Below are 20,452 nucleotides of genomic sequence, written 5' to 3'. Positions count from 1 at the left end.
TCTGACGCCCAATCCTTGCTTTCAGTTTCTTATTATTTACTCCACATCTTCTCCTTGATTTTGTTCTAAGTAGAATATTTAAAAATAGATTTTCGGCATTTAAATTCTACAAAATACTATCTCTCCACTTTACTATACTCTGCAAAATGATTTTTAGATAATAGGACTAAATCCCAGCCATTTGTGTACTTTGTTACTCCAGAATTTGCAGACTCTGTGGAATCATGAACTTTTCTGTGGATGTTGTGACGGGGAAGGTTTTTTGTTACCCCTAGGGAAAGGGAAAGTTACTTTGTACGTGGAGCATAAACTAAGAATCCTCTACCATACAGAAAGCTATATATTGTAGCTAGCTCATAATGGCCTAAGAGAGCCAATTGTATGCATCTTATTCCAATTTCATGTTCATTGGCAGCATTATGGTTGCTTAAAATTACATTTGTTGAAGATATTTATAATTTATACAACAGAAATTGGCAAATGCTACAAATTCAGATCAGGGATTTTTTTTTTTTTGTATGATATTCCTGGAGTATAAACATTCCAAATTCTCCTATGTAGTAAAAACAAACAAAAACAAAAACAAAAACAAAACAAAAAACATGTTTTTTTCCTGTAATAGCAGTTTAGTTCATTCTTAATGATTTGTTTCCTTTTATGATATTGCTTGGCATTAATCTACAAAGGTAAGGGGAAATTACAGATTTGTAATCAAACAATAGTACATGCTAGATAGGTAGATGGTTAAAAAAAGAAAGAAAGAAAAATGAGTCTTAGGCATGATAAGTAGCTTGTCCAAAACAATATAAATAACAAATAATGAAATGGGTAATGCCATATTCATCTTTATTTCCCTAAAACCCTTGCTGCTTTTCCTATAAGGCCGGATAGGATTTGAGACAGGCCCACAAGGGCTTTGATGTTTGACTATGTTGCCAATCTGCTTATGCCATGGAAAAATACTTGTCGGGACAAGTTTCTCAGAAATAAAAAGAAAGTACAGGGAGGCAGGGAGGCACCTGAGTGGCTCAGTTGGTTTAGCCTATGAGTTTGGCCTAGGTCATTGTCTCGAGGTTTGTTGAGTTCAAACTTTGCATCAGGCCCTGTGCTGACAGCTTAGAGCCTGGAGTCTGCTTCAGATTCTGTGTCTCCCTCTCTCTCTGTCCCTCCACCACTCATGCTCTCGCTCTCTCTCTCTCTCAAAAATAAGTATTTAAAAAATCATTAAAAAAAACTTGATAAAAAAGAAAGTATGAGCTAACACTTAAAAAGTAAGTACTATGAGCTAGGTACTATTTTAGATATGGCATAAGTATGTATCCAATGTAGCCTTAGGAAAACACAAAAATGTGAATATCTGCATTTTATAAATGAAGGTGAGAAAACTTGGCTAATATCCAATAAACAGTACGTGGTTGATTTGGCATTTGAATCCCTGCCTTCCAAAACAGATTCTTGGTTGGAGAGGTCACCAAGCTCAGTCCCACATTGTTGCAATAGGGATGGTCATACATTTTAGGTAAATGAAGCTTCAGAGATGATTCTCTTCATAAAGCCTCAGTAGCTTTCACTTGCAAAATGGGAATTTTCTTGTAGATATGTTATAATTTATTAGACTTCATCTTTTATCCTATTTCAAAACCCCAAACTTCACCCAGTCCATAGCTTGAATAATCCCTTGTCCAGTTTCATGTCATATAAAAATGCCTTCTTAATTTTTTTCTGAAATTTTCTAATTTTTGAAATAAAAGCATGCCCATTATACAAATAATTATTATTAATAATTTTAATCTAGATTTTAATTTTATAGAATAAATACTTCACTTTTTACTTTTTTAAAGTTAAGTCTTTATTCAGTAAAACGTTTTTCTTGAGAAACATAGAGACACTTCAATATCAGGCCATATGTAGCCAAAAATGTATTCTGATGAAAGGAAGGCAATATACATAAATTATCCTGCAAGACAACATTCCATTAACTATAGACAGCTGACCTTCATTGCGTACGAAGTGATTTATAATGTAGGCTGTTTTTGCAAAAGACATTCTAAGAGAGGCAACAGTTGTCTAGATCTTGGCGGTGGTTTGGAGTCATTTTGTAATTGAGCATTAGATTTATGAAGTCAATAACATCAACAATGTATTCCGATTTTATCTTAATTGGATGCAATTAGACCTAGGTGTGCTTTTCATAAAATTAAAGATCTGAAGCACAGCAATAGGAAATATGCCAGTGTTCTTTGCTTTGCTAGATGAAGCAAATTGAGCTTTTATATGCTATTGGGATTTCTTCATATTTATGGAGATAAATGCTAGGAAGTGGTGCATCTTCTCCTTCGTTTTCCCTTCTCAGGGTTTATAAAAAGAAATATATATATATATAAAAGAATATATATATATAAAAGAATATATATAAATAAGAATATATATTTATATATAAGAATATATATATTTATATATATAAATAAGAATATATATTTATATATATAAGAATATATATTTATATATAAGAATATATATATTTATATATATAAATAAGAATATATATTTATATATAAGAATATATATTTATATATAAGAATATATATTTATATATATAAATAAGTATATATATATATATATGAGGATTCAGTTTTTGTTTATTTATCCAACAAATATATTTTGAAGATCCTAACTACCAGGTACTAGTCTATTTTTTAGAGATACCCTGATGAACACACACAGACTTTCTTGACATTTGGGGAAGACTGAAAATAAAAATATACATTCACATATAATATAATACAATACAATATAGACATATTATATATAGTCTCTATATATGTACTATGTGTACATTATATATGCACACACACACTAGATATGTGTGTGTGTGTATATATATATATATATATATATATATATATATATATAAACATGTACTATCCATAGTCCCTGCTTTGAGATCTCATGGTGAAGGAATGTAACAATAAAATGGAAATCTAACTTAATAATGCTGGAAGGTAAATGTTCAAATTTCAGCTGGTTAGGAGATATAATCAATGTGTTTGTGAAAGGTAAATAGAATAAAGGAACTTGTTTATCAATAATGTTTCCATAAAGAGCAGTGAACACATCTGAAGTAAGGTTAATAAAGGACTACTAGATAGGTGAAGGACAAGTAAGCAAAAAACCCTTGGCAGTTAAGAACTCTACAGAAGTTCATGAGCACTGCGTGCTACATGGAAGTGCTGAATCCCTATATTGTACACCTGAAATAATATTACACTGTATGTTAACTAACTAGAATTTAGATAAAAACTTTAAAAAAAGAGCACTACAGAGGTTAAAAAATATGACTACAGAGATGGGCATGTAGGTGATTTTATATAATTCTCACAACAGCTCTATTGGACAAGCAATAGAATTCCCCTCTGTATGTAATGTTCCATGAATAACATAGCATCTGGGATTTAACCTTTATTTATGTAATTATGGGACGCAGTAGAACATAATTTTTAAAGGGTTGGCTTTGATTCAAACTAAATCCTGATTCTACCACTCACTTGGTATATAAATTTGATCAAGTTTCTTAGTTTCTTTGTGCCAGAATTTCATTATCTGTAAAATGGGGCAATAATAGACTTATTACAGGAAGCCGTTGTGAAGATCAAATTGATAATTCATTTTATTTGCTGAGAGGAATGTCTGAAATATCGTAAGTGCTCAATTGAATTTAGCCTATGATCTTTCCAATAATTATAATCTCAGCCCCACCTATGTCTTCTAGTCCCATGAGGAAAGGAATCCATGCCATTGATGAAAAAAAGTTATGCTCAGCCTCCAGAGAAGCTATTACACCTGGTTCTGCCTAGACTGTTCTCAGGTACATGTTCAGGGAGAGGGATTGCTGACAGTTTGTCAAAGGCTAATTGGCCTTACTAGTAGTCAGCTTTACTGATAATTGAAAGATGAACACCTTCTATTGCATTCCTCTCTTCCACATGGTAGGAGGAGCAAAGCAAGGCTTGTATCTTTAGGGTAGAATAGCTACCGTTATCGTATCTTTCTATATTTCTTTGGGTACAGTTTGGTACATGGCTAGTGCATCATTTTGTTCACAACTCTTTCCTTACCTCCACTTTGCTAAATTCCATTTTCTTTACTTTTTTCCTATATGCCCCAAGTCACTGTGTGGAAATTCTATGATCTCGATTTGGGTTCGAGAAGAGGTGTATGCTGTGCCATTGGCTTGGGGACACTATTTCACTTCAGCCTTGCTGTAGCCGGTGGCTATGGAGAGTAGCCTCTCCTGTTACTATTCTTGCCTGTGTGTTCCAGACTCTCACACTCCATGGAAATGGTATGACGCAGGCAGGGTCTTACGCACCCCTACAGGCTCTCACTCGCGTCCTCTACATGTGACAGGTACTTTCCCATTGTTGGCCAGCCCTGCCGAATTTCATCTTTCTGCCTTTCAGAATGCTTCAACCAAATGAGCAAATTACCACTGAGGGAAAACAGTTTTCCGAGAATCTTTACATGTGTGTTGAAGTTTTAAATGAACAGACTCCCACTAAAATAATAGGCTTTAAATAAAGGAATCACAGTTTATTATTAATTATACTTCATTTATTTTTTATTTAAATATTATCATTTACTTACCACCCAAAATGTGTCATTGTTTTAAGTATGTAGCTACAAGTTTTACTTTTCTTTTTTTTAAATATCAGATTAGGGAAGTGTGGTTTGTCTCTAAGTTTCTTTTGACTTTCTTTTGTCTCCTGAAAGTTTAAAATACCCTTTTAATACATCATCGTCAGAAGCAGAACTATTATTATCATTAGCAATTACATTTAAGACAATCTTCAGATCCCACTCTTTTCATTTGTAACACAAATTCTACATGTACTCTCCAAATCACCACCCTTGAGAGAATCTTCTGTAGCTCTGTCTGCCTCAAAAATATGCAGCTCCTTCCTTGGAAACACTTATGCTAACCAAACTATTAGCACCTGCTGAACCTCCTCTCCATCAGTCATCAATCATCAGCAATCAGGCAGCTACTTGATAATTAGTTGAGAGGGGGAAAAACACTTCAAAGAACTAAAAATATTTTCCACAGCGACTTTGTGCATAAAATAATTATTTTCCCTCTATTAATCCACTTACACGTCTCTGTGCATTTAAAAATGCCGTACACAGGCATTGATACAATTCCATGTATGATATGTTTGTTTACTTGCTGTTACAAGGAAAACAACGCATAACAGATGAAAACAATTCCAAGGTATTATATATGTAATTTAATTTTTTCATTTTGTACATAATTGCCTTTATCACCTTTCTTGCTTGATAAGACTTTAAAAAACAAAATGCGGCGTATAGGCAGAAGATAGGTAAGAGCTATTTGATGCTCAGTGCCAAGCACTACACTAACATAGTTATGTATATTAACTCACTGAATCCTCATAAATATCGTTGTGGAAGGTACTATTTTTATCTCCACTTTACAGAGGAAATCTGAGACAGAGAGATTAAGCGACTTGCCCAAGATCATACAATTGATAAGTGGCAGGGCTGAGATTCCAACTCAGACAGCATGGCTCCAGATACCACATTGTTGACCACAGGGGGCAGGTATGATACAAAAATACATGAAATCAATGGGAAACACAATGTGCCTCTTTTTTTTTTTTTTTTTGAGGAGCCACATAGCTATAAGCCTGATACATATTTTCACAAAGAATCATATATGGAGTTGATCTCTAACAATAAATTAATAATAACAGCATAAAAAGCAATAATACTAAATGTAGCAGTAGCTAATCATTATTGAGTGTAACTCTGCCCAAGACACAATACAGTTCTTTACATGTTTCATTTCCTGTGACGGTTTACTGGCCCCAGTCAGTATCCAAAGCTACATTTTGTGGGGAGAGACAGAGAGGGTGTGTGAGAGAGAGAGAGAGAGAGAGAGAGAGAGAGAGAGAGAGAGAATCTTAAGCAGGCTCCATGCCCAGGACAGAGATCAATCCCACAACCACAGCTGTGAGACCATGACCAGAGCCAAAATCAAGAGCCCCCAAAATCAGGAGTCCCCATGCTTAACCTAGTGAGTCACCCAGTTGTCCCCTCAAAGCTATACAATTCTTAATCAATGTTCATTACTGACAGGAATGGATAAACTGTGTTTAAGTTATCGATTTTCAAAATTTCCAAAAACTGAGTGAAACATTTCCAGTGTGACTAGTTAGAACAGTGTTTCACTATTTTTTTTTTTTTATTTTTTAGCTGGAGTCTCTATGTTTCTAATTGAAGAACTTGCCCACACAGAAGTGTCTAATTTACAGAGTACCAAAAATGTGGAGAAGCCTTTGATATAAGACTCTTTATGCTTGATTTTTGTCCATACTTTACTAACAATTTTAATTGCTAAATATATTTATGCACATTCAGTTATATCCACTTTGCACTTGACAACTGTTGAATCCATCACGTCTTCTGGAATATAATGTATAGGTTTGTTCAAGGTGTGAATTAGAAAAGATATAATGAATACATTTACTTCGTTTCATCGGTTCCCATGACATTAGAAAAGTTGAGCATGTGTTTTAGCTCTCTACCCTAAGGTTTTAGTAAACTTTACTTGCTCAGCAGCTGTGCGGCTGTGTGATGCGGCTATTTCTGCACCCAGTATCTTTTACATCGAGATGCAAATGAGAAGAGAGCAGAAGCTTGGAAAAGGTAGAGATGCATTTCACATGCATATTGCATGTATTCTTTTCTACTTTTCTTCAGTGATAGCTGAACTGAGCAATTATTCCATTCTTTGTAAATGAACACACTATTTGTTGTATTCCTTTGTGACCCGTAATTATTCTTTTATTTATAAATACACACAGAGGTGCCAAGACAATAAAATAAATATTGCAATGGAAGAAAGGGGAAGAAACAGTGCCATAGCATGCAGATACCTTTTAGTTTTTGAATCACCACTTATTTTTAGAACAAGAGACTGAAAATAAAAGGTCTTTAAATATTTAGGCTTGGAACTCTTTCTGAGAAGAAACCATTTCCAAAAGTAGAACTTTAAAAGGGAAAATATTGATTATTTTTTGTTTTGTTTTCTGAATCATTCATTTTTTATCCTTAAATATGTGTGTCTGCATCCCCAAAAGCAAGGGAATCAAGAGCAAAAATAAACGATTGGGACCTCATCAAGATCAAAAGCTTCTGCACAGCAAAGGAAACAACCCAGAAAACTAATAGGCAATCGACGGAATGGAAAAAGATAGTTGCAAATGACATATCAGATAAAGGGTTAATATCCAAAATCTATAAGGAACTCACCAAACTCTACACCTGAAAAACAAACAACCCAGTGAAGAAATGGGCAGAAGATATGAACAGACACTTCTCCAAAGAGGACATCCAGATGGCCAACAGACACATGAAACTATGCTCAGCATCCCTCCTCATCAGGGAATTACAAATCAAAACCACACTGAGATATCACCTCACGCCAGTCAGAGTGGCTCAAATGAGCAAATCAGAGAACTCTAGTTGCTGGCAAGGATGTGGAGAAACGGGCACCCTCCTACACTGTTGATGGGAATGTAAACTGGTGCAGCCCCTCTGGAAAACAGTGTGGAGGTTCCTCAGGAAACTAACAGTGGAACTTCCCTATGACCCAGCAATAGCACTGCTAGGAATTTACCCAAGGGATACAGAAATACTGATGCATAGGAGCACATGTACCCCGATGTTCATAGCAGCACTCTCCACAATAGCTAAAACATGGAAAGAGCCTAAGTGTCCATCGCGGACGCATGGATCAAGAAGATGTGGTTTATCTGTACCATGGAATACTACATGGCAATGAGAAAGAATGAAATCTGGCCATGTGTAGCAACATGGATGGACCTTGAGGGTGTTATGCTTAGCTAAATTAGTCAGGCAGAGAAGGACAAATATCATATGTTTGCATGGATAAGAGGATTAGGAGGAACTTAACTGAGGACCATGGGGGAGAAGAAGGTGGGAAATATTGGGGGAAAGGGAGAGAAGCAAACCATGAGAGACTCTTGAATGCTGAGAACAAACTGAAGACTGATGGCTGTGGGGGGGAAGGGGGAGATGGGCATGGAGGAGGGCACTTGTGGGGATCAGCACTGGGTGTTACATGGAAACCAATTTGACAGTAAACTATTTGTTAAAAGATAAAATAAAATAAATATGTGTGTCTGTAATTATACTGATCCAGAAGCTCATCCTCTTTTTTTATGTATATACATGCTGAGTAGTTGCAAAATAAATCTTAAAGCAGAGTTTAAGGAAAGACAAGGTTAAAAGAAAGAGAAGGGAAAAAAAGGAAATGCAGAAGGGGAGATATAGCATGAAATCTTAGAAGGCAAAAACTTATACTCATTCATATATGCATTATATATATTTATGTAATATATCAGGTATATATATTTGGTAGCAACAAAGGTTGGGGAGTCTCCTGTTATGTTTTAAAAATGGTAACAGGGTACATAAAACTTAATTTAATAATTACCTATCAGATTTGTTATAAAGCTAGCTCAGATAAAGATGCATAAAGGTTAAGAAGGGAAGAACAAAGAAAAACGAGAAAGTAACAAAAAATCAGAGGATTTTTGTACAGGTACAGAAAGTGAGAACAAGAGAACTACCAAGACTGGGGTAGTCAGAAAGAAGTACAGACAACAGGGAGGAGTGAAATGCTAGTATTGAAAGCATATATGCACTTGTATCTGACAAGTTCATCTTCTACTAAATGTGTGCTATTTTTTGATGTATTTATCTGAGCATTATATTCAAGTGTAATAACAATCTTGATATCCACCATTTTAAAAGGTTTTTGTGAGAATCAATTCATGTAAATATGTGAAACAGAATATTTTAAAATCTCAAAAGTATTTTAAAACATTATAAAATTATTTCATGTTTTCATTCATAGAAATGGAAAAATAATACCTAAAGCCATATCTAGAGCAAAGAGAGAAACCAAAGGAAAATGAAAGGTCAAGATATAAAAAACAAACAAAATATCAGTGAATTAGACATAAGTGTAAATAGAAAAAGACACAAAGTTAATTTTAAATCAAGGGATTCATTCTTGAAATCACAGAAAATCAATACCATTTAACTTTACAGATGTTGTCTCGGAAATTGGAAATTATCCTAACAGAATTTTAGATATACACAATTTTAATGTTTGTTAAAGCACAGAAAGGACAAGACCAAAGTCATTTTCATTTTATTCCCTGTAGTTAATGAAAGGAAGCTTCTTTAGAGTAAAAGAAAAAGTCAGCTTTGCAGGAATTTGCCAGTAAAAGTTCCCATTCTCACACCCTATCTCAGAAGTACTTGAACAGTTGGAAAATTTAGTTTTCTTCTTGTCATTGGAAAAATACTAACATTTTCTTCTCTGAGAATTAGAAGGTGTGGTTTGTTTTCCCAGAAAATGAAAATAATAATGTTTTCAAAGGGAAGCCTTCAAGCTATGTCCACCAAAAGATTTTCTTTTTTTATTTGCATATTTAGAAATTGAGCTCTTCCCATTTTCTAATTTTCATCTAACAAAGAGGACTAAATTAAGCAGAGAGCTGAACTGAGTTCAACATTCACAGCTTCTTTTCTCTCCATCAAAAATGTTTGAAATTTTAGTAGATTTTGAAATGTTTAAAGTTTTTTAAATTGGTCGTTAGTTAAAACATAATTTACAAATTTCAGGTGAGAAATGATATAAATACATAAATTAAACAAGTAAAGAGAATTTTTATTGGTGTCAGGTACTGAATAGGTGATGAGTAAACTCTTTGATAAGACATTTATATGATATTTAATAGGCATCTGATCCACAAAATATTGTGTTTAAGTACAAGAGTAAACCTATAGATACTACTTAAGAATGTATTTTATTAAAGAAAGGTGAAAATTTATTGAGAGGCATTCTGATTTAGTTACGAAGGTTTGAGTTAGAGTTAGACTTGAATCAGAACCCTTATTCAGGTAGGATAATGTTGGATGAAGGGGAGAGGTATTCACCAGAATTTTTCTTGCAAATAATGTGTATATTAATTATCCAAACTGAATGACAGGGATAATTTATTTCATTTTTCTATTCAATATGCATGTTTTTCAAAATTCCTATTGTACTGAGTTTTTGGAAATAATGCCCAAATATTAACTATTTCCTAAAAGTTTAATTTTATTTACATGCAAGTTGGGGGCATGCAAACATTCAAAATAGCCCAACTCTTGTAACTATTATCTGCATGGTCCTTCCCTGGTTTTAAATTGCTTTCACATACATTATTCGTTTGCACATCTTAGTAAACCTATGAGATAAGTATTAATAATCCTTTTTTTGTGATAAAATTGTGTATTGGAGTAACTCTAAGGGACATTTGGAGAGATTAAGCCCAAGGGCAAGAACTTATCTCCAGACATGGTTTTAAATACTGTGTTGTTTCCACTATACTATGCTGTTTGATAGAGTGATTTAGATTACGGAGTCTGACACTTTACTGCCTTGCTTCAAATTCTTCCTTTATTTACAAGCTGTTTAACATTGAGCAAGTTAATTAATCTCTCTGGGTCTTAAGTTTCCTCATCTGTAACATAGAAATGATAATAGTAATGTTTCCCTATAGGGCTAGCTGAATAATATGCAAGACCCATTACACAATGAAAATGTGAGAACCTGTGTTTGACAAGCAGGAAAAAAAAAAAAAGTCATTAAAGGTACAAAAATATAATGCTTTTTTAAAAAAGAATCAATCTCTCTGAACTTGTCTGGATATTTTTTACATAGTGTTTATTTTTATCTTAAGTACAGAAAAATTAAACATTTAAATTATTAGCACACATTATATCATTCATCTTTATGTTATGCAGTCCCAGTTCATACACACATTTGAGAACATTTAACTGTCTGTATATGGAATCATTGATATTACACAAGTTTTATTCCATAGTTCATACATGCATATGTATTTTGCTCTTACCAGAAGAGTAGAAACACCACACGAATCTAACTCACCTGTTTTTATTTTACTGCTTGGTAGCCAAGCATTCTACCAATCCTCTCTAGCTATAGCTTACTGATAAGTAAGGAAGGACAAAAGGGAAAATGGTTTGCCCTGCCTTTCTCTTCCTTTCTATATCACCCTTTTAATATCACAGGAATGTGACAGAAGTAAGAAAAGATACTGATAGACTTCCTTGGTTATTCATGTTTCTTGAAATGTCATTACCTTCCTCCTGGAATCGAAGTTAGTTTTGGTCTGAAGAGAATGCATGGGCTCTGGGTGCTGATGCACCTCTGCTCACCTCATGGTAGATGTAATCTTCTTACCTTGCACTTGGTTTGAATTTCCCTGACCTTTCATGCAGCATGGATCCACTGGAATTTTATACTCTTAGGACATCGTGAATGATGCCTATAAATAAGGTAGCAAAAAATGGAGCCTGTGCATTGCATAACTCCTTGGTTCCTGTGCATGCTTCAATGTCCCATCAGATTTTACTGTTCATTGATAGAATATCAAAATAATGATGGCATATCATTACACCAAGTCCAGGCCTGTCTGAGCATGAAGCTCTGTGTGGGTCATGCATCCATGAAGCCGGCCTTCTCTGCCTTGAAGCGTTGTTGGAAGGACTTCACCAGCTAATACACGCAGGTCATCTAGAAGAGTTCTTCATTCATAGTCATCACTTAGCAAGTGTCAACCTATTATATAGTAAGCAGAAGTAAACAGAGGTACGTTATTACTTTATTATGTTAAGGAAATCTAAATTAAGTGAATGAATTTATATTATCTGGAGGACCTCAGATGTGATGGGAGAACCCAGATTACATACACAATAAAAAATTACTAAGTCTGTGTAAAATGTACAGGATCCACTGAATCAGGAATCCATTCAGGGTTCAACTGTACACATTTGGCAGCACGAAAAGAGTAGCAGAGCCTCTTGTAAGAGATCATATAACAGTATAAGAGTCAAGCATGGAGGTTGAAAATACACACTTAGAGGTCAGACAAAGCTATGTTCCTAACCCGCATAACTTTGGTTATCCTATATTATCTTGGGCGTCAATTTCATTGGTTGTAAAATGTTAATAATAATTAAACAACTTAGGATACATTTGAGAATGAAACCAGGTAATGTGTAAGCCATTTATTGTTACTCATATTGTTATTATCATCATCATCATCATTATTATAGTTAAGACCTGATAATTAGCATCTACACTGGAAAAATGCATTTTTTAGTCCTGGGAGAAGGGAGAAGCCAATTAAAACTAAATAGATGTGCATACAGGAATATAAATTTCTAATTTATTTTTATCTTTCATTCTAGAATTTTTCTGGCTATAGAGAGGCCAGCAATGTATGCAACTTTATTGTTTCCAAGATTCCTAAATCCTACACATTCCTTTTCTGAGCAGGGCTCCCTAGGCCTACACTGTGGGCTTTGTCATTGCCTCAGAGCCAAGTCAGTGCCATTGTAATGCAAAGCTTTGTTCTGCACTAAAAATTCAGGAATAAAGGATAACGGTAATTCATGCACCAGAGATTATAGCAAGTTTTAGGAAGAGAACACACAAAAAAACTGATGTGTATCTTTTTTTGAATATATATCATCTTATCTAAATTCATTGATAACATTTTAACTATTTCTCCAAATAAGAGAGAAAGCAATGTTAAAGTTTTCAAATTATTTGATTTGTTTTTTGCTTTTCCTCGAAACATCTCTTTGGAGACTTTTGTGTATGATGAATGCTGCCTTCTTGTTTCTTTTTATTCACTAGTGATACATATGGTTTCTTTACTTTGCATCTATATTTTGGTATTCTACTCAGGAAACTTCCATTTGATCTGATTTCTCTCAACCTTTCACTCAATCAAGTAGTGTTCTCATTTTGAAATGCTAATGTTCATCTTTATATAGCACTTAGTTGAGAGCCTGTGACAATTCCATTTAGCCTATGGTAAATATTTTAGTTTTTTTAAAGGCCCCTCACCTTACAACTTAATAAACAGTCAAAACCAAACACTCAACAGTTTAAAATCCTTTTATTCCTTTTTATTTTGTATTTTATATTGTTCATTAATACTCAGTCTTTTTTCCAAGATGCAAGCAACTCTTATGTACAATCATATTAGTATCCCCAAATAAATGCCAACTAAATCAGTCAGCTCATGAATATTTTAAATACTCAAAATCTTAAGAAATATTTTGTTGAAATAATTTTTAGGCCCAAGATGGAGCTGCTCCTGCCTGGGGGTGCCACTTCATCACACTAAAAGGTAGATAACTTCGGTGTCTCGTAAATGCTCTGCTTGACGGCCATCCCCAAACAACAAGCCAAACTCTGGGCTCTATACTTATTTTCTTGTTCCTTCTCACCCCAAACAAGGTTGACTGTGGCCCCACTCTTCAAACACTTTCTATTTTTCTTTTCCCTGTTCTTTTCCCTTTATCGTATAAAAGCCTTCCACCTTCCACCCATTTATAGTTTGTCAAATGGAGGCTGTCCCCTTCATGAAACGCCAAAGTTTGTTTATATCATCTAAAGTGTTTATTTTAATCATTTGAAACATTTTACATTTATCAACCAATAAAATGTTTAGTTATAAGTTTATTTTTAAGATTTTTAATGTTTGTTTATTTTTGGATGGAAAGAAACAGAGTGTGAGCAGGGGAAGGGGCAGAGAGAAATGGGGACACAGAACAGGAAGCAGGCTCCAGGCTCTGAGCTGTCAGCACAGAGCCTTACAGGTGGCTCGAACCCGCAAACTGTGATCATGACCTGAGCCGAAGTCAGATGCTTAACTGACTAAGCCACTCAGGCACCCCTGTAAATTTATGTTTAGTTGTAAGCTTTTTCTTGAGGAGAAGTTAGAAATTTTAGAGCACCCAAGTCTTGTGCTATACCATGCTAGAATTTAAACATTTTAATAGAAATGCAGGATCCATCATTCCACTGGAACTTACTTCCTTCATTTATTTATTCAGACCTTGTTTCTAGAACAGCTACTAAGTGTGAAGTATTTTAGTAGAAACTGGGTTTAGCAGTGAAAACATTCAGAAATATTTCTTTCTTTAAATTGCTTTTTCAGAATTGACTCATGTATTTATCTTCTAATCACTCTTGGATTATTTGAGTTAATTCATTATAAGCCCTTTTATTCAACATTAATTATATAAATCATGAAGAAATGCATGCACAGATTTTTTATTTCAACCAAAAATACATTAAGATCAAATCTCTGTCCCAAGACTGGTACTAAAACTGTACATTTGTGAGATCAGTAGCAAAAGAAAAAAAATAAAGCCACACAGCACACTTTTTTCATTTAATTTAAATTTCTTATTCCTGTGGTTGTTCCATATTTTGATACTAAAACATGTCTTATATGGTAGGGTAGTGATATACATAGTAGATTTGCATATGTATAAATTAAACATATGGCCAGTCCACTAAGAAAAAATATTTTCCTTGAAATTCAACGTAAAGAGGCAAGGTACTAGTTATCTCGTTAAGAATGAAATAAATAGCTCTGTAAGGTAGAAATGAGTTTGTAAATTGTATAATTAACCTTTATTTTACAGATAGGTTTATGTTATTAGTGTCAAGGACATTGTTTTATTCATGCCAAAGTTAAGGACAAATAAAATATCTTGATGTAGTGACTCAAATTATGTTCAAACCCAAAGAGCTTAGGTCAGTTTTACTGATACATATACTCACACCAATATTCTCTTAAAATAATGATAATGAGGACACTGGCAGACCAGTCATATTTAATTAGGCATATGGTCTTGATGGTCTATTTGGGAATTTGAATACTGGCATGTTTGGTTGGCACAAAAGATATGGGAAAAAGCCAAGCCTTTTCATACTCACGAAAAGTGCCACATTCATGATCTGTACACCGTCTGTCAGATATTACTGAGATGGAAAATAGAGCAAGGTGAAATGTTTTTTTCTCAAATTAAAAGAACATTAAGCCAAACAAAAGGTTTCATTATCCCCTGAAACAACATCATTAGAAAGATTTATGCAAAAGCACAAGATAGTCTATTTCAAGTAAAAGGTTGACATATATATCATTGTGAAAATTTGCCATGATGCATGAATGCTAATATACTATTTCAGAAATTTAAACAACCACCTAAAACTCCTGTTCTTATAGAGATAATACTATATTTCTAAATTTATATGATTTCAGGCAATCTTTCTGACAAGAATAAAAAGTAAAGAGGGACTTCACCCTAGAACCTGGTCATTACCCATATTATAAATTTTGGATTTTCAGACAAGTATATGAGACAACTCCTTGTACTATTTTTTGAAAAAACTTTCACATTCCTCAAACATTACTTTTCTATGCTTTTCTCCTGCTTCAGTGACTTTGTTCAGATATGTTATTATATGTAAATGACCCAAATTTTTATTTTAAACCCAGTTGCTCTCTTCCCCTTAAAAAATATCTTATATACTAGCAAACTGGCCTCAGCATTGCTCCCAGAACTTAGCCACACATTTCCCATTTGTACACTTTTCCCCAATTTCTCTTTCAAGTGCCATTTCAACAGGGTAAGAGGCAATGGAATATAATGGTTTTGAATCCCAGCTCTATTACTTACCAACTGTGTAGTGTGCTGGAATCAGTATCTTTGTCCATAAATTATAGCATGGGGTTTACAGTGAGTAATAAGTGAGATAATAGAGGTAAATGACACAAAGCAGCTTGTGGCACACAGTAAACATACTGAAAGTTTAACAATTATTACTGTCTGTCAAGATCGTTGCTTACCTTTCAAGCTTTCAGGAACACTGCTTTTCAGCACCACCAACGTGATCGTTCTTCATGTGTCCCAAATGCCATTCCATATTCAACCTTGTATTATTGTTATTTCTGTCTTAGTCTTTCCTCCTTAATAGATCATCACTTCTGCAGGCAGAGTTTATACATTTCTTCATAAAATTCTAAGGTGTATTCATGTGAGCAATATATGATAACATGAAAAATTGAAAGTCCAAAACGTGCAATGATAACTTGTCACTGAAACCCACAGCAGCATGTAACCTACTATTATGTGCTCTGGTGCATACATTTAATTATTCTCTTTCTTTGGTCATATGGCAGATGGGGGTAAGTACCTTGTTAATTATTTCAAAGTTGTAACAAATTGATATAAGTTTGCAAGGTTATAAACTCATGATGATTCTGCCGGGAAAGAAATGCTTTTAAGATGGAAGATATTACCAATATTTCATGATCAGAGCTGCTCATGCACATACTGCTTCACCTCCTCTGGTCACAGGGTAGGATTTTACTTCTCACTATTTTGAGTTTAAGCATTGACAGGCAACCTACTGTGGCCTATGAAATGTGAGAAGATATCATGTCTTATGACCTGGTGGAAGTTTTAAAAGCTGATATGTAACTCTTTGTGTCCCTTCTACTGCCTTCTGCCAGCAACGAGGCATTCATAGTAAGAAGTCATCTGTGAGCCTGAGTCCCTGGCTAATTATGATTGGGAATATCTACCCTTTTGCCCAAACACCTGTATTAAAATATGTGAGATGGCTCAGTTGGTTTAGCATCTGACTCTTCATTTTGATTCAGGTCATGATCTCATGGTTTGGGAGAGGGAGCTCTGAGTCAGGCATGAGGCTCGTGGAGCCAGCTTAAGATCCTCTCTCTCTGCCCCCTCCCCTGCTTGCACTCCCTCTTTCAAAAACCAAATAAATAAAAATATCATGTGAGTGAGGAATAAATCTTTGTTTGATTAAACCATTGAGGTTCTTTGTTATTCATTTTTCTGTAGCATAACCTAACATCCTAACCAAATACCATACTTGCTCAGATTTTAGGTACTTGGGGCAGCAGGAGTTGCTACTGCCCCAGTAATACTATCCCTATGATTTCTGACACCATTACCACCATCAACTACTTCTAGAATCTGTTATTAGAGTGCTTGCTAGGAGACAGGTGTTAACTAGTTTGTAGACAGGCTTTTCCCAAATGAATGCAATAAGTAATTTTAAAAACAAATACTCTTGTCTCATTCAGCACTACTGCCATATTATTTGAAGAGAATTATGATTGGCCTTCTAAAATCATGAGAAAGGCTGAAAACGAAGGCAAGGGGTTCTGCGACACATACGTTAGTTTACGCTTACCTGGAGAGAGGAGTTTTGTACAAAGCTCCTTGTGAAAATCATCAATCAACATAACTTGAAACATATTTTCATCAGAGATAAGAACCTGGAAACTAGGGGCAACTGGGTGGCTCAGTTGGTTGAGCATCCGACTTCAGCTCAGGTCATGATCTCACGGTTCGTGGGTTTGAGCCCTGCGTCGGGCTCTGTGCTGACAGCTCAGAGCCTGGAGCCTGTTTCAGATTCTGTGTCTCCCTCTCTCTCTGCTCCTCTCGCTCACATTCTATCTCACTCTGTCTCTCAAAAATAAATAAATGTAAATAAAAAATAAAAATAATTAAAAGAAAAAGAACGTGGAAACCATAACACAGAAGCCATGTAAACATTGCTTTGTAACAATAAAATGCATATTAGAGAGATATGGGCAATTTTGTTTTTTATGACCACAACATTATGAAACATATAGTATCAGGGGGCCTGGGTGGCTCAGTTGATTGAACATCAGACTGTTGATTTCAGCTCAGGTCATGTTCTCACAGTTCCTCGGCTCTAGCCTTATATTGGGATTCTCTCTCTCCCTTTCTCTACCCCTCCCTCACTCGTGTGCACTCTCTCTAAAAATAAATAATTTTTTTTAAAGAAGAATATGTTATGATTACAAATCAAGAATATAAGTAAACAAACTCTTAAATTCTGATTGACTTCTACCATTTGTTTTTATTGTAAATTGTGACATCAGGGTGGATAGTTTATGAGTTTAGAAGTTGGGGTTTGGGTTATTTCCTGGTTCTTCTCTTTGTTGTTGTTGTTTTTTTTTAAATTAATTCATTTATTTATTTCTGAGAGAGAGAGATACAGACAGACAGACAGAATGAATAAGAAAGGGTCAGGGAGAGAGGGGATACAGAATCTGAAACAGGATCCAGGCTCTGAGCTAGCTGTCAGCACAGAGCCTTATTCAGGGCTTTAACCCACTAACTGTGAGTTCTTGACCTGAGCTTAAGTTTGACGCTTAACCGACTGAGCCACCCAGGCATCCCTAATAGGTTTTGAGTAAAGTGTGGAAGAACTTAATTTAATCAAGATGATTTAGCTTCGGAATTACTACCTATTTGAAACTCCCTATTTACTTCACCAATATTTACTGAATGCTTCTTCGTTTCCTCTTATTCTTTCCTTCCTTTATCTGTAAGATTTTATCAAGTGAACTTTCCAGAATCATTCATATTCACTACTGCTGATTTATCATTTGCCAAGGTGGATCTTGTATTCTTAAGCAGAATTCCATAGCAAAGCCTGAAGATGGCCAAGTTTACTATTGAAAACACACATCTAGCTATGCTAATGTGTAGATATAGACTATCTTATAGTGCAAAAATTCATGTGAATTCTAACCGAATAAAAAAATGGCTCCAAAGAAATTAAATTCCTAGGTATACATTTAGCAAAAGATGTGCAGAATTTGTATATTAAAAATTATAAAGTTTTTTAAAATGAAAGAAAGTAAGACCAAAAAGGACCATACCTATGAATTATAAGACTCTACACAGTAAAGATGTAAATTTTCCTCAAATTGACCTATTGGTTTAATGTAATTCTTATCAAAATTCCCATAAATATCTTTATAGATATAAATAAGCTCACTCTAAATTTATATAAAAAGGTATAAGTCTTTGAACAGTTAAAATAATCTTGACAAAGGAGAACATGTTAGGAGGAATCTGACTTTAAATCTTACTATATTGTGGGGCACTTGGGTGGCTCAGTCAGTTGAGCAGCCGACTTCAGCTTAGGTCATGATCTCACAGTGTGGGTTCAAGTCCCGATTCAGGAGCTGTGCTGACAGCTCAGAGCCAGCAGCCTGCTTTGGATTCTGTGTCTCCTTCTCTCTGCCCCTTCCCCGCTCGTGCTCTGTTTCTGTCTCTCTCTCTCTCTCTCTCTCTCTGTCTCTCATAACGAATAAATATAAAAAAAAATCTTATAGCAGGGCAGTGTAGAATAAGTGTTATTGGCTGATGGTTAGATACATAGATCAATGAAACAACAAAAAACTCATAAATACATAATAGACCCACATAATATGCTGAAGAACTTGTATGTATACTCAGGGAATTAGTTTAAGTGAAAAAAGTTAACTCCAATAAAATACACCATATGTTTCCATTTATATAATAGTTTCTGAAATGACAAAATTTTATAAATAAAAGAATAGCGGTTGCCAGGTATGAGGTAGATGGGGACAGAAGAGAGATAGGTGCAACATGATGTACCCTGCAGTAATGAAGCTGTTTAGTATCTTGACTGTGGTGATACATAAGCTAGCACATATGAAAAAAATCGTATAGAACTAAATTCTCTCTCACATACACACACACACACACAAAGCACACAAAGTAAAGGTAAACAAGGGAAATCTGAACAGATTTGTGGATTGTATCAATGTCAATATAATGTTGGCAATATGCTACAACATTTTACCATTAGATAAAACTGAGTAATGTACATGGGGTGTCTCTGTTTTATTTCTTATAACTGCATGTTAACTTACAATATCTCAAAATTTTTTAACAGAAAAATTAAAAGTAAATTGGAGAGTCAAAGTACTAGATTATAAAAGTGTTTTGGAACTCATGTATTTATTTATCTTAATAGTTTCCTAAAAAGACTATTCCTAGAAGGCAACAGAATATTGTGTTTTGCTGGGAACCCTCCTACACTGTTGGTGGGAATGTAAACTGGTACAGCCCCTCTGGAAAACAGTGTGGAGGTTCCTCAGGAAACTAACAATAGAACTCCCCTATGACCCAGCAATAGCACTGCTAGGAATTTACCCAAGGGATACAGAAATGCTGAGGCATAGGAGCACATGTACCCCAATGTTCATAGCAGCACTCTCCACAATAGCTAAAACATGGAAAGAGCCTAAGTGTCCATCAACAGATGAATGGATCAAGAAGATGTGGTTTATCTATACCATGGAATACTACATGGCAATGAGAAACAATGAAATCTGGCCATGTGTAGCAACATGGATGGACCTTGAGGGTGTTATGCTGAGCGAAATAAGTCAGGCAGAGAAGGACAAATATCATATGTTTGCACGTATAGGAGGATTAGGAGGAACTTGACGGAGGAACAAGGGGGAGAAGAAGGGGGGAAATGGTGGGGGAAAGGGAGAGAGGCAAACCATGAGAGACTCTTGAATGCTGACAAAAACTGAGGACTGATGGATGTGGGGGGGAGGAGGGATGGGCATGGAGG

The sequence above is a fragment of the Hyaena hyaena genome, unplaced genomic scaffold (assembly GCF_003009895.1).
Source record: "Hyaena hyaena isolate Hyena2069 unplaced genomic scaffold, ASM300989v1 scaffold_955, whole genome shotgun sequence".
NCBI classification, from domain to species: Eukaryota; Metazoa; Chordata; class Mammalia; order Carnivora; family Hyaenidae; genus Hyaena; species Hyaena hyaena.
Note: the sequence above shows the minus strand (reverse complement) of the source record.